Source organism: Schistocerca serialis, chromosome 2 (genome assembly GCF_023864345.2).
Source record: "Schistocerca serialis cubense isolate TAMUIC-IGC-003099 chromosome 2, iqSchSeri2.2, whole genome shotgun sequence".
Taxonomy (NCBI): Eukaryota; Metazoa; Arthropoda; class Insecta; order Orthoptera; family Acrididae; genus Schistocerca; species Schistocerca serialis.
Window position 1 is genome coordinate 772400625 of NC_064639.1, and position 12268 is coordinate 772412892.

A 12268-nucleotide genomic window follows, 5' to 3' on the forward strand; every position below is an offset into this window, starting at 1 on the left:
AAACTTGTAAAAGTCTTCAAACGCACTTCCACCCCACACTCATTCCTCACCAGTCAATATTTTTAATATGTTGTTCGTGGCACTCCATCCTACCAACGTACAAAAGTTTCCATCTATGCGAACTATTTCCGATATTCGAACTTTTTTTGGTCTCTATTGATTGGGCTATTCGTTAACATTATTAACTGAAACGTGCCAGGGAGGGCAATGAAAGAGAAACAACTTTTGAAAACCTTACGTGGAACCTATTTACGCTGACCATCTAAACGTAACGCTTACAAGCACAATAGACCTGACGAATACAACGATGTAAATGCTTACTTTATGCTGTTAAAACCCACAAAATTGTTAGTTAAGGTTACACAAATGTCAAAGTGCTCGAATAAGCCGCTGGCTTAATAAGGCCAGTGAATAAAGGCCAAAAAAGTCAAATGTGTGAAATAATTCTTACAATATTTTTACAGTGCTAGGAGAGAGTGTCATCGCAAAATATTAGAAATCCTGACCGGTGAATGTGAGAGTCGAGGTGCGTTTGAAGATCACTTTTATAAGTTTTTCTTGAGCAATTCGAAAACAGTTCCTAAATCGCTTTAGGCAAATGCCAGGATGGTTCCCCATTCTTCCCTAATTCGATGGGATCGATGACTTCGCTGTTTGGTTCCCTTCCCCGCATCAACCAACCATCGAAATCTTTGCTCTGTGGCTAAAACGTATCCCAGTACAAAATTTAACTACATTAAATTTTTTTACACAAAGGTCCTGTCCATTTCTTCTGTAGGATTAATAGTTCACACATAGCAACAGAGAGAATATAAAAACGGGCGGTTGGTTTTTGAAGGCTGAATATAATGTTACGGGTTGCATAAAACGACTTCGGTAGGGGTAGCTGAATCACCCCGTGTTCAACCGATGATCAGAGTAAGACGATGCAGGACAATCACAGAGTGAGACGGGTGCTGAGTAAGAATTAAATATCTGGAAGTACCTGTGGTCACCGATAGAGAGAGTGCCGTTGCGAGACTAGCCGTACCTCTGCGCAGACAGACAGATAGAGTGAACTCTGCGACTGGAGCGAGGCGGCCAATATCGTGAAGGGAGCCACAAGCCTGGATTGCAGTGCATGGCATTGTAAACCGTCTATTATGAACGACAGATGTTGGGGCTGGTGATCGACTACGTTGCTTAAGCAAACTGTTCGTTAACCTTTCCCTAAAAGTGAATTTAATGCACTCGGTTTAATAATAATCAAGACTAGCAGTAAGGCGAGGTGCTCCAAAATTCGGATCTCATGCACTAATACACCCCATTAATGTTGAGACCAGAGAGAGATGATACTAGAACTGATAAACTTCTGTTCCTTACGCCACACATTTTCACATAGCGTCTTAGCAATATAGATATAATACGTGACCAACTTAATAGCTTACATCCCAATATGAAATTTACAAAAGTAGTGAAAATTAACCGAAGTAAAACTTTTCTAGACCTCCAAATTTCAGATATCAACAGCCAACACAAATGTGGAATTTTCCGTAAGCCAGCCGCTACAGATTGCACAATAAATAACGATTCCTGCTGTCCAGTGTGCCATAACCGAGCCTATTTTATCTCTATGATACATATACTAATGAATCTGACTCTGGACGATGATGATGTAAAAAGGGAACTTGTTATCTTGCAAAGAGTAGCTATTAACAACGGTTTCAGAGCGCAAAAGAGCATTGAACTATTTGAGCAGAAAGTTGAAAATGACCGTGTAGATATAACCGACGAAATGACAGTAGTATGAGAAAGTGTTAAGTACAAAAGGATTAAATTTGTGAAATTACTATGCTTAGGTGCGGTCTTGGATAAAACTGCGCAGCTATTCAAGGAAACCAACATAGGGGTCAGTTTTTAAACAGAAGAAAATCAGACACAGCTCTGGTAAAACCAACCAGTTTGCAAGATCAGGCTATAGAGCATAGAACGTAGCACATGCACAAAATGATGTAGCCGGCCGCGGTGGTCTAGCGGTTCTAGGCGCTCAGTCCGGAACCGCGCGACTGCTGCGGTCGCAGGTTCGAATCCTGCCTCGGGCATTGATGTGTGTGATGTCCTTAGGTTAGTTAGGTTTAAGTAGTTCTAAGTTCTAGGGGACTGATGACCGCAGATGTTAAGTCCCATAATGCTCAGAGCCATTTGAACCACAAAATGATGTATTGGACAAGCTGGCCGGGCGCTCAGCGACAAATTTAAAGTACGTAATACACACTCGAAGAGCAGTACCTCTACCTTCTGGAAACATTTAAGAGATGATAAAAATGGTGAGCAGTATAGATCAGCTCTTACAAGACTACTCGTACATACAGTGCCTGAAAGTAGAATCATGAACATTCTCGAACAGTTACAGCTACATTAAAAATCATCCTGACGACTTACATAATGCTCAGACTGATTTAAGAAGTAAAAGATCTTTAGATATTTTTCACTCTATTTTATGTGCAAATGACAGACAGTAACTAGGGAAAATTACCTTTCCCATCTGATGTGGGTTTATTATCCATATTTGTACAGAAATATTATCCATATTATCCATATTTGTACAGAAATATGCGTACGCTGATTTCATAGTATTTATGGTGCTTACGACGTTTTCATTTGGAAACATGGAAGAATCATATGCGCTACCACTTTTAACTTTCATCTTTACTTCATTTGTTTCTGGAATCTCTTAAGTGGTGTATTTTGCTAGCACTCCATAAATGCTATGTAACAAGTTTTATCAGAGCTCCGGACGTTTTTTTATGATACTGTAAGTTTTATACATGATAACGAGGGAGGATCAAGCTCACTTCCCACAGAATTTATTTTTGTAAATTAATTTTATCCTCTATACTTTACTTTATCCTGAAACTATATCTAGTCATATCTAATCTATTTTAGCAGTGCATCACATAATTGCATAATTATGTTTTTACACTTTTATCGTCCGACCCCGGTAGCTGAGTGGTCAGCGCGACGGAATGTCAATCCTAAGGGCTCGGGTTCGATTCCTGGCTGGGTCGGAGATTTTCTCCGCTCAGAGACTGGGTGTTGTGTTGTCCTAATCATCATCATTTGATCCCCATCTACGCGCAAGTCGCCGCAGTGGCGTCAAATCGAAAGACTTGCACCCGGCGAACGGTCTACCGGCGGGAGGCCCTCGTCACACGATTTTTTTTTACACTTTTATCGAAAGCATTTTAAACTCCTTGGATTTTATTATTGTATGCTTTTACATGTCTACATTTCCCACTTGAGGCCTTGGTGAGAAGACATCCTGTATTTACGAATTACGACCGTCATATGAGCGGTGGATGGGCTGTCAGCGGTACGCTTTTCCGCTTTTCAACCAAGTGAATTCAGCAGAAATGATGATGAGAAACAGAAACAAATTTTGAGGGTGTTTTGTTTTCTAAATGCCAGCGGACTTACCGCTGTGGTAACACCGGTTCAAGTTAGATCACCGAAGTAAGCGCTGTAGGGCTGGGCTAGCACTTGAATGGGTGACCGTCCGATCTGCCGAGCGCTGTTGGCAAGCGGGGTGCACTCAGCCCTTTGAGAATTAGCGGTTCCGTCTTGTAAACTGACATACGTCAGGGAGAGCGGTGTACTGATCACATGATCCTCGCCGCGCGGGATTAGACTAGCGGTCTAGGGTTAAAAAAAAAAAGAAAAAAAATGGCTAAAATGGCTCTGAGCACTATGGGATTTAACATCTGAGGTCATCAGTCCTCTAGACTTAGAACTACTTAAACCTAACTAACCTAAGGACATCACACACATCCATACCCAAGGCAGGATTCGAACCTGCCAGACAGAGGTCTAGGGCGCTGCAGTCATGGACTGTGCGGCTGGTCCCGGCGGAGGTTCGAGTCCTTCCCCGGGGATGGGTGTGTGTGTTTGTCCTTAGGATAATTTAGATTAAGTAGTGTGTAAGCTTAGGGACTGATGACCTTCGCAGTTAAGTCCCATAAAATTTCACACACATTTTTGAACATGTCCCTCCATATCCGCATCCAGTGACGCCTGGCGGCTGAAAATGACACGGTGGCCGGTCGTTACCGTTGGGCCTTCCAAGGCCTGTTCGAACGGAGTTTAGAGAGGAGAGTTTGTTTTTTAAATGAAAAACCAAAGTCGAACAGTTAAAAAATTAAAATACATACTTGTGAAAATATATGGCAGGAAGGTGGAATTCTTCCGATAAAAACACCGAAGCACTGCAGTTTCACTTACAATCTGATGGACCTGCACTAGGGTGAAAAGTATTGCCGGAGGAGAGAATTTTTCTTAGTGCTGAGGGGCGTGGGTGGAAAGATAGGGATCTGTTACGTGGGAAATCTATGGAGGTAGGAGTTGTGATGGATGTGGGAAACACAGTCGGTGGGAAAGACAGAGGGTGAGGAGTAGTATGTTGTGTGGGTAGGGCAGTTGTTACAAGAGGATAGGCATGGGACTGGATGGAGGGGGGAAAAGGAAGAGGAGCCCTGATGTGGAGTAGGATAGTTGGGGAAGAGTTAAAGTGGTGAATGGGATAAACGTCAGGTCATATCTTATTGTTTGAGAGACGTAGATGGTTATGTTGCTTTGGGATAGGATATTGAGTGTGCGTAAATGTAGGGGCGGAGGGCTGCGTTTGTGAAAGAATGGCGTTTCATCTACCCACCCTTGGCCCGAAAGCCAATGATCGTGCCCTTTTGGATATCTGATAAGTCGCTCCTTTCCCTCATTAGGACGACTGAACTGTTTCCCGCATACACGCGACACGCTGTATTTACCCTCCACTACTGATTCTGCCACTTACCTTCTGAGAGTCGTTATTTCACGTTGACATTGTCCATAAGCGGTCGTCACTTTAATATGACTGCACTGTTTATAAAATGTTCATATCCACATGTTTTTGCGATGGCGCATTTGTTCCCAAGTGTGACGTAGTGTAACTGTTTAAGATCCAAAAGCTTTTTGGGGGGAAGTAATTTTCTTCGAAATAAGCGGTCAGCTAGGCTGCAAATGAGCATTGCGCACAGTTCGAAACAAATTTCTGTACTAGGGAAACAAACTATGTAGTTGAGTTCTTTTTGCGCGTCATGCTACTTACTATATATAAAGATATCAGCAAACCCTCAGAGGTTTCCAGACTCCTACTTCTACACCATGTTACGCTGACTAGTCAACTCTGAAAATGCGTCCAGACTTTTCCTGCTTTCCTTGAAGACTTGTAGGAGTGGTTGTATCTCAAAAGCCAGCAGAGAGTGTGATCCCGCTAGGGTGCATTCAAGAAATGACGGATTTCTGCAAGGACGCGTTCCGCGCGGGATTAGCCGAGCGGTCTCAGGTGCTGCAGTCTTGGACAGTACGGCTGGTCCCGGCGGAGGTTCGAGTTCTCCTTCGGGCATGGGTGTGTGTGTTTGTCCTTAGGATAATTTAGGTTAAGTAGTGTGTAAGCTTAGGGACTGATGACCTTAGCAGTTAAGTTCCATAAGATTTCACACACATTTGAACATTTGAAGGACGCGGCCACTGATCGTCGCATCTTGAGGAACCTCTTTGTGTGGCCAGGCTTCAGGCTTCTCCTTGGCGCCGTGTAGTGCTGAAAATCGGTACCACGTAACGGCATGCCACCTGAGGCATTCTTGGGACTGAAGCACCGAAGAGAGTGGCAATCTTACCGTAGCCATATGACTGGACCAAATTCTTTTCAGGCCATTGAAAATTTGACTATAATAGCGATAATTTGCTTGGCTTATAATAACTGGCTTACGATAATTGGCTTATTACACTGGTGCCCAAAATTAAAGCAACAAACGGAAATTTTGCAAGGTTGCGTTTATTTTGCGTCGAAACAGTACAAACAGGTGATAGTAAAGTAGAAATATTGTAAAGAATTCAGAACGTGAACAATTGCAACATAACGGTAGACAAAAATGTTCATTTTTTCCAACTTAACGGATTTGGACACACATTCTGGCAACTAGTTAATGTGCTCAATATGGGATAACGGGCCTGATAGCGACGGTGCATGTTGTGAATGATGTCACCAGCCGCATGTTGAGGCAGTAACTCCCGTTCTTCCTGCTGAGCTGCTCGCAAATCTTGGAGAGTGGTAGGTGGATGCTGACGTGATGCAACCCGTCTCCCTGGCGCATACCAGACATGCTCTGTGACAGTGTTTTTCAACCTGTGGGTCACGACGCCCTGGGGGTTGCAGAGCCTTCTTCAGGGGGTCGCGGTCGCAGGAGAAAGCAGTTTCAGTATGACTGGTAACGTATGTTCCATGACGATCATCTCCTATGGTATAAATGTCACACGGAAGTGACAAAGTTTTGTGAAAGCACCTTGCGAATTCGCTCACGTTCAGATCTGCTACTTTTTTATAATAATAAATACGAATTTAATTTAAACCTGTTGAAGAGTTCAAATACGCTAACACTTGCAGCAGTGAGAGGCAACACGATGTCTATCGATCTCTTCCCACTTCTGCGGAATGGAACTAGGGTGGTCAGAGTCACTAAGTCTTGTACACCTAGTATTTATCTCACCCGCACGCCTCTACCGCGGCAAAGAATATAATTATATCTCTGCCTGCAGGCCACTGCGACCTCTTTTCACATTGCACTTGATTTCTCGATCAGCACAGTATCAACAGAAGGAAAACTGGAAACGTTGCCTTTGAAATCGCTGACATAATTTTACTATGGTTCTGGGGGGCGCCAAAATATTTTTACTTGGGAAGTGGTCGCGTATTCAAAAAGGTCGGAAAACACTGCTCTATGAGATAAAAATCGGGAGAGCGAACAGGCCAAGCCATGCATGCAGTATCTTCCACTTCCAAGAAAACATCAATCACTCGTGCTCTATGAGAGCGAGTGTTATCGTCCATCGTTAGGAAGTCTGGGCCCACTGCACCTCGCAACAGCCGCACATGAGATCTCAAGATCTCTTCACGATATCTGTCAGCAGTTAAACCTTGCTGATTCACTCACACAATTTCATGCGGAGGTATTCGAGTGGTACAGTTGCCCCTGCCCACACCTTTAGGGACCTTCCTAGATATCGGTCTCTTTCCGCAATGCTTCGGTCCGGAAATTCTGTTCCACGTTTCCTCCATATGTGAATCCGCCGAGAGTCACTCACCAGACCAAATGGGGACTCGTCTCTGAAATGAACATTGACCAATTGATCGTCCAGATGATGTGTTGACGACTCCACTCTAGGCGTTCTCTTCTGTGAATACGCGTCAGAGGTACACATACAACAGTCTCCGACAGTAAAGTCCACTGTGTTGAAATCTTCTGTACACCGTTTGTCTCAATACAACACGTGCAGTGGATGCCGCGAGGTCATGCAGTGGTGAAGCGGTAGTGTCGTGCCCTTGTAACCAATTAACGATCCTCTCTTTCTGATGTCACACATGGTCGGTCCTGCGCTTGTCTTTGAGATACAGTTTCAGTCTCTATAACTGTCGCCACATACGAGAAGCCACAGAACGATTCACATAAAGCCATCGGTCCACACCAATTTGCGACTGTCCTGCTTTCAGTCTTCCTACGGCCGTCCACAGCAGAGATTCTGGTAGGCGTCTTGTCTGTGCCATACTGCACCTTCTGTCACTGTGCACACATCGATTGTGGATGTGGGACTAGCTGGAAAACACTTGATAGGCGCCCTGGCGCCATCGTTGGTTTGGTTGACCGTTGACCGGAATGCCATCTTCCGTGTAGAATAAGATTGTACGGACGTCTGTTGACAGTTTGTATGATTAAATCGTGAATTAGGCACAGAATGGGGTAAAAGCGGTTTGTTGCTTCAGTTTTGGACACCAGTGCTGTTCGAGAATTTCAGGAAAGAGTATCTCATCTACAGTTAATGAGATCGCTTATAGAACATTAGTGGGGCCAATACTTGTGTACTGCTCGATTGTTTACGAAAATGTTCGAGTAGTAAACCACAAATTACGATCATTCATGAAAACAGCAATTACCTACTACGACGGCGTTCATAGCAATTGCGTTTCAGTTACTTTAAATCATGGCTTATAGATTTGTGGTTGTTGCTTGTTGTGTCAAAGAAGTGATACAAAACGTAATGATGATGTACTTCAGTGGTGTTTACTAAACGTGTCACATTTCGCCACAGCAATTCGTATCCGTCATCTGAACTAATAGATAGTTTAATGGTTGACAAAGTGGAGCTGTTTTTCCTTTTAGAGTGATAGGAGACATTAGTTGGAGCTGTTACGGAGAGAGAAGACAGCTGGAACAGGTACCTGTCATTTTTTGGACGTTTTGGTATGGAAGGTCGTTTACAGAGCGAAGGGAGATTAAATTTAGGTTGTGGTGGTCACGTTGTTGAAAGTTTTGTTTTTGTAGAGGCGACGGTATTAATCAGAGGTTCACCATCCTGAAAATGCTGTCTAGGACTGCCAAGGACAGAAAAGGATACAACGCTTTTTGATGGCCGACGTCTGATGCTATATTCTCGAAGCGCCGCACCTTTATTACAGCTGTCTTTCTCTCTTCCAATAAGAGGGTAATACCATTTAGCTATAATGAAGATTTCATCAGGGCAACCACAAACGTGTGTGGTGTACACGGCTCGTCAAAGTGAACGTCTATAGAGAGGGGCCTTTATGTACAATGTACAGCAAGTGCAATATCTGATAAAAAGTATCCGGAATCTATTGTGAAGATTATATGGGCTGCGTCCAATTTCTGTTTTTGTGCCAGCTTCAACTCCGCCGTGGTCAAAATTTCTAGTTGGTGGCCGCTTGTTCGAAGTGTAGAAAAATGTAAGGTAATGCAAATGAAAAGGAAAAACAACCCTGTACTTTTCGAATACAGCATTGCTGGTGTGCTGCTTGACAGAGTCACGATGATTAAATATCCAGGCGTAACGCTGCAATGCGACATAAACTGGAACGACTACTTCAGGTCGGTCAGTAGACGAGAAGGCGAATGGTAGACCGGTTTATTTCGACAGTTTTAGGAAAGAGTATCTCACATACAGTTAATGAGATCGTGTTAGAACACTAGTGTAACCAATTCTTGAGTACTGCTCGAGTGTTTGGGATCCCCACTAGGTCGGATGAAAGGAAAGTATCGAAGCAATTCGAAGGTGGGCTGCTGGATTTGTTCGATCAACGCACGAGTGTTACGAAGATGGTTTGTGAACTCAAGTGGGAATACCTGGAGGGAAGACAACTTTCTATTCGCGGAAAGCAACTGAGAAAATTTAGAGACTCGGCGTCTGAAGCTGACTGCAGGAGGATTCTACCACGCCAAAGAACATTTAGAGTAAGGACCACGAAGATACGAGAAATTAGGGCTCGTAAGGAGACATATACATCGTCGTTTTTCCGGCGGTCTACTTGTGAGTGGAGCACGAAAGGAACTGACTAATCCTGGTACAAAGTATCCACCACGCACCATACAGTGACTCGCGGAGTACGTAGATGTAGACACTTTCAGTGTCGTGTCTCAACGTCTGTGGGGAATGGCACCTCATTCTTCCTCAAGAGCCGAAACCAGAGAATGTAGTGCTGTTGGAACGAAGGGTCTGGAGCGGTCGACTTTCTGACTCGTATCAAAGGTTTCAAGTCGGGACACAGGGTGGGCATTCCATTTGAGGAATGTTATTGTCCTCAGTTGATGAATTATGAGAGAATTCACTGTCGTGCTGATACAAACAGTTATTACCTCCGAACTGTTCCTCTACTGTAGGCTGTACGCAGTGCTGCAATATGAGTTCATACCCTTCCACATTTAGCGTAGGAGACGCAGTATGGGAATCACATCCTGACCATGAAAAACACCCCCATTTATAAAACTAACTCCTCCATACTTAACTGTTGACAATACGCATGATGGCATTAACGTTATCCATACCAAATCATTCCATAGGATTGCCATAGGGCTACAGTCGTTTCCAGCCATCGAATGTCCAGTGGCCTCGCTCTTTACACCTCCTCAAAAGACTCGTAACATTGACTACAGAAATATGTTACTTATAAAGAGCCGCCCTACCATTATACTCAATTCCTTTTAACTGACTACTCACAGTCATTGCTCTAGCTGGACTGCTTGTAGCATTTTGGAATTTACCAGTGATTCCTTCCTTTGATTTGATGCGATTTTTTATAAGAACCCTTCGCAATGCTCGACGTTTGCTGTCCGTCACTAAACCAGTTCTGCCTGGTCTTGCTTTAGCTGTGATGATCTCTTAGAGTTTCCGCTTCGCAAACACCTCATCGACATTCGACATGGGCAGCTCTAGAAGGGTTGAAACATCCCGGGCGGACTTTTACACAGGTGACATCCAACAGCGAGTAGACGTTTGAAGCCACTGATATCTCCGGAACGACCCATTCTGTTGTTATTGCTTCTCTACTGTCCACGTAATACTCCCCGCCTCTTTCTACAGTGATAATTCCTTCTTTCGTGGCATCTAGTGGTCAATTCTGAATTAAATAGGATTGTCGGGTTACTTTTGATCAGATAATGTAAACGGAAGTCTGTTCTCTTCACAGAATACTACTGGTGATATTTTAAACTTTCCAAATCACTACTTTAGACCATAGAGGAGTCATCATAAGTAGGTATGCTTCCGCAACCAACAGTTTCGTGCACGGAATGGCCAGCTAGATCTTCCGACCTCGGCGGGAAGTAAGTGTTTTGGATGTTGCCGTTGATGTTGCACCTGTTGAAGCTAGTGTGGACTTTCGACTGTCCAATAGCGCATGTTATGCAAATTTACATTAGCAAAAATGGTGCAAATGGCTCTGAGCACTATGGGCCTTAACATCTGAGGTCATCAGTCCCCTAGAACTTAGAGCTACTTAAACCTAACTAACTTAAGGATATCACACGCATCGATGACGAAGCAGGATTCGAAACTGCGACAGTAGCGGTCGCGCGGTTCCAGACTGAAGCGCCTAGAACCGCTCGGCCTCAGCGGCCGGCCTTTACATTAACGCGGTTAGTAACCGTTGCTTCATCAGTATAGGAGACGTTGGAAAAACGTGTGGTCACCTCTCAGTTGCGTAACAGATGATAGGAATGGAAATTCTGTAGATGCAGAATGAGAATGACACTCGTCTGCCTGATTCCACATTCGTTGGCAATATGCCTCGTACCACTGCGCGGATCCATTAAAGTCGTAGCCAGAATAGCTTGTTCGTGTTCTCTGTCAGTTGCAGTCTTCTTTCATGTCCCCTCTCTGACGTCCAAGCAACCAATCCGCACTAGCGTCTTAATAATTCGTGCAATTGCCTGGTGCGTCGGACACTGGCGATCCGGATGGATAGCCCTATACCGCAGTACTGTTTTTATGGTATTTTTCTTGAATGCACCATATAAATGTAGTATGTCCAATTCCTCCTGATTGATGTACCTGTCTGCTCGCAATGAATGTCGAAGCAGAATGGGCGACCTGCGGTGCAGACAAGTAAACAGGGAAATGCATTGACATTCTGACACAGCGTAGCCCGAGAGCTGTCCTTGGTGACGTTCGCATCGTTAATGCCGTTTCCAGGCTCTGTGTCTCAAATTTTACGACATTTCTCGAAGTGTTTTACGACAGGTTTCAATGTTAATATTAACAAATTCTGTGTCACTGTAACTGCCTTCTCAAGAGCTTTCGAATGCAGTTACAAAAAGTAAATGGTTCCATTTACAAAAACATACTTGCTTCAATATCTCCGTTGATATAAGCGGTAAAAACATTAACCAAACGAAGCAATACGTGTCCCCGGCGCTTTAATATTTACCGAAAACCGCGTTTGCAAATGTGTACCCGTTCTCGAAATAAAATGTGTAACGTCTTACGTGACTCACCCTACATACGCCTCTACATAAATTTTATGCTGTCTGTACATCATTAAAAACTTTTCTGTATAGTAAATTCTCTCACTTATGACGAAGAACTCATGGGAATTGTACAACGTTTGCGTGAAACTGCTGGAGTATAAAATCAGTACGCGGAACACTTTTTTAAGGTTGTGAGTATGTTGTTAATATTCCTACGCATACTATGAATGATGTGTAATTTTTACAAGTGAACTTATATTTGCTGTATACTACTAAAGTATTGGATACATTTAAATTCTCTTTAAATTTGTAGTGAAACGCTTTACTCCCCTCAATAGCAATCGATACTTACGATATTGTCAATTTAGCATATATTATATCGTCACCGATGCCATAGCCGTCGAAAAAAAGAAAAGTATCGACACCCTCGCATGGAAATAATA

General features: G+C 43.5%; 1 protein-coding gene across 1 annotated transcript in view; it reads right to left on the minus strand.

The window, feature by feature from the left end:
* The window catches only part of LOC126456393 (uncharacterized), a 119291-nt gene that overhangs the window by 87723 nt on the left and 19300 nt on the right, over positions 1 to 12268 (minus strand). The window lies entirely within an intron of this gene.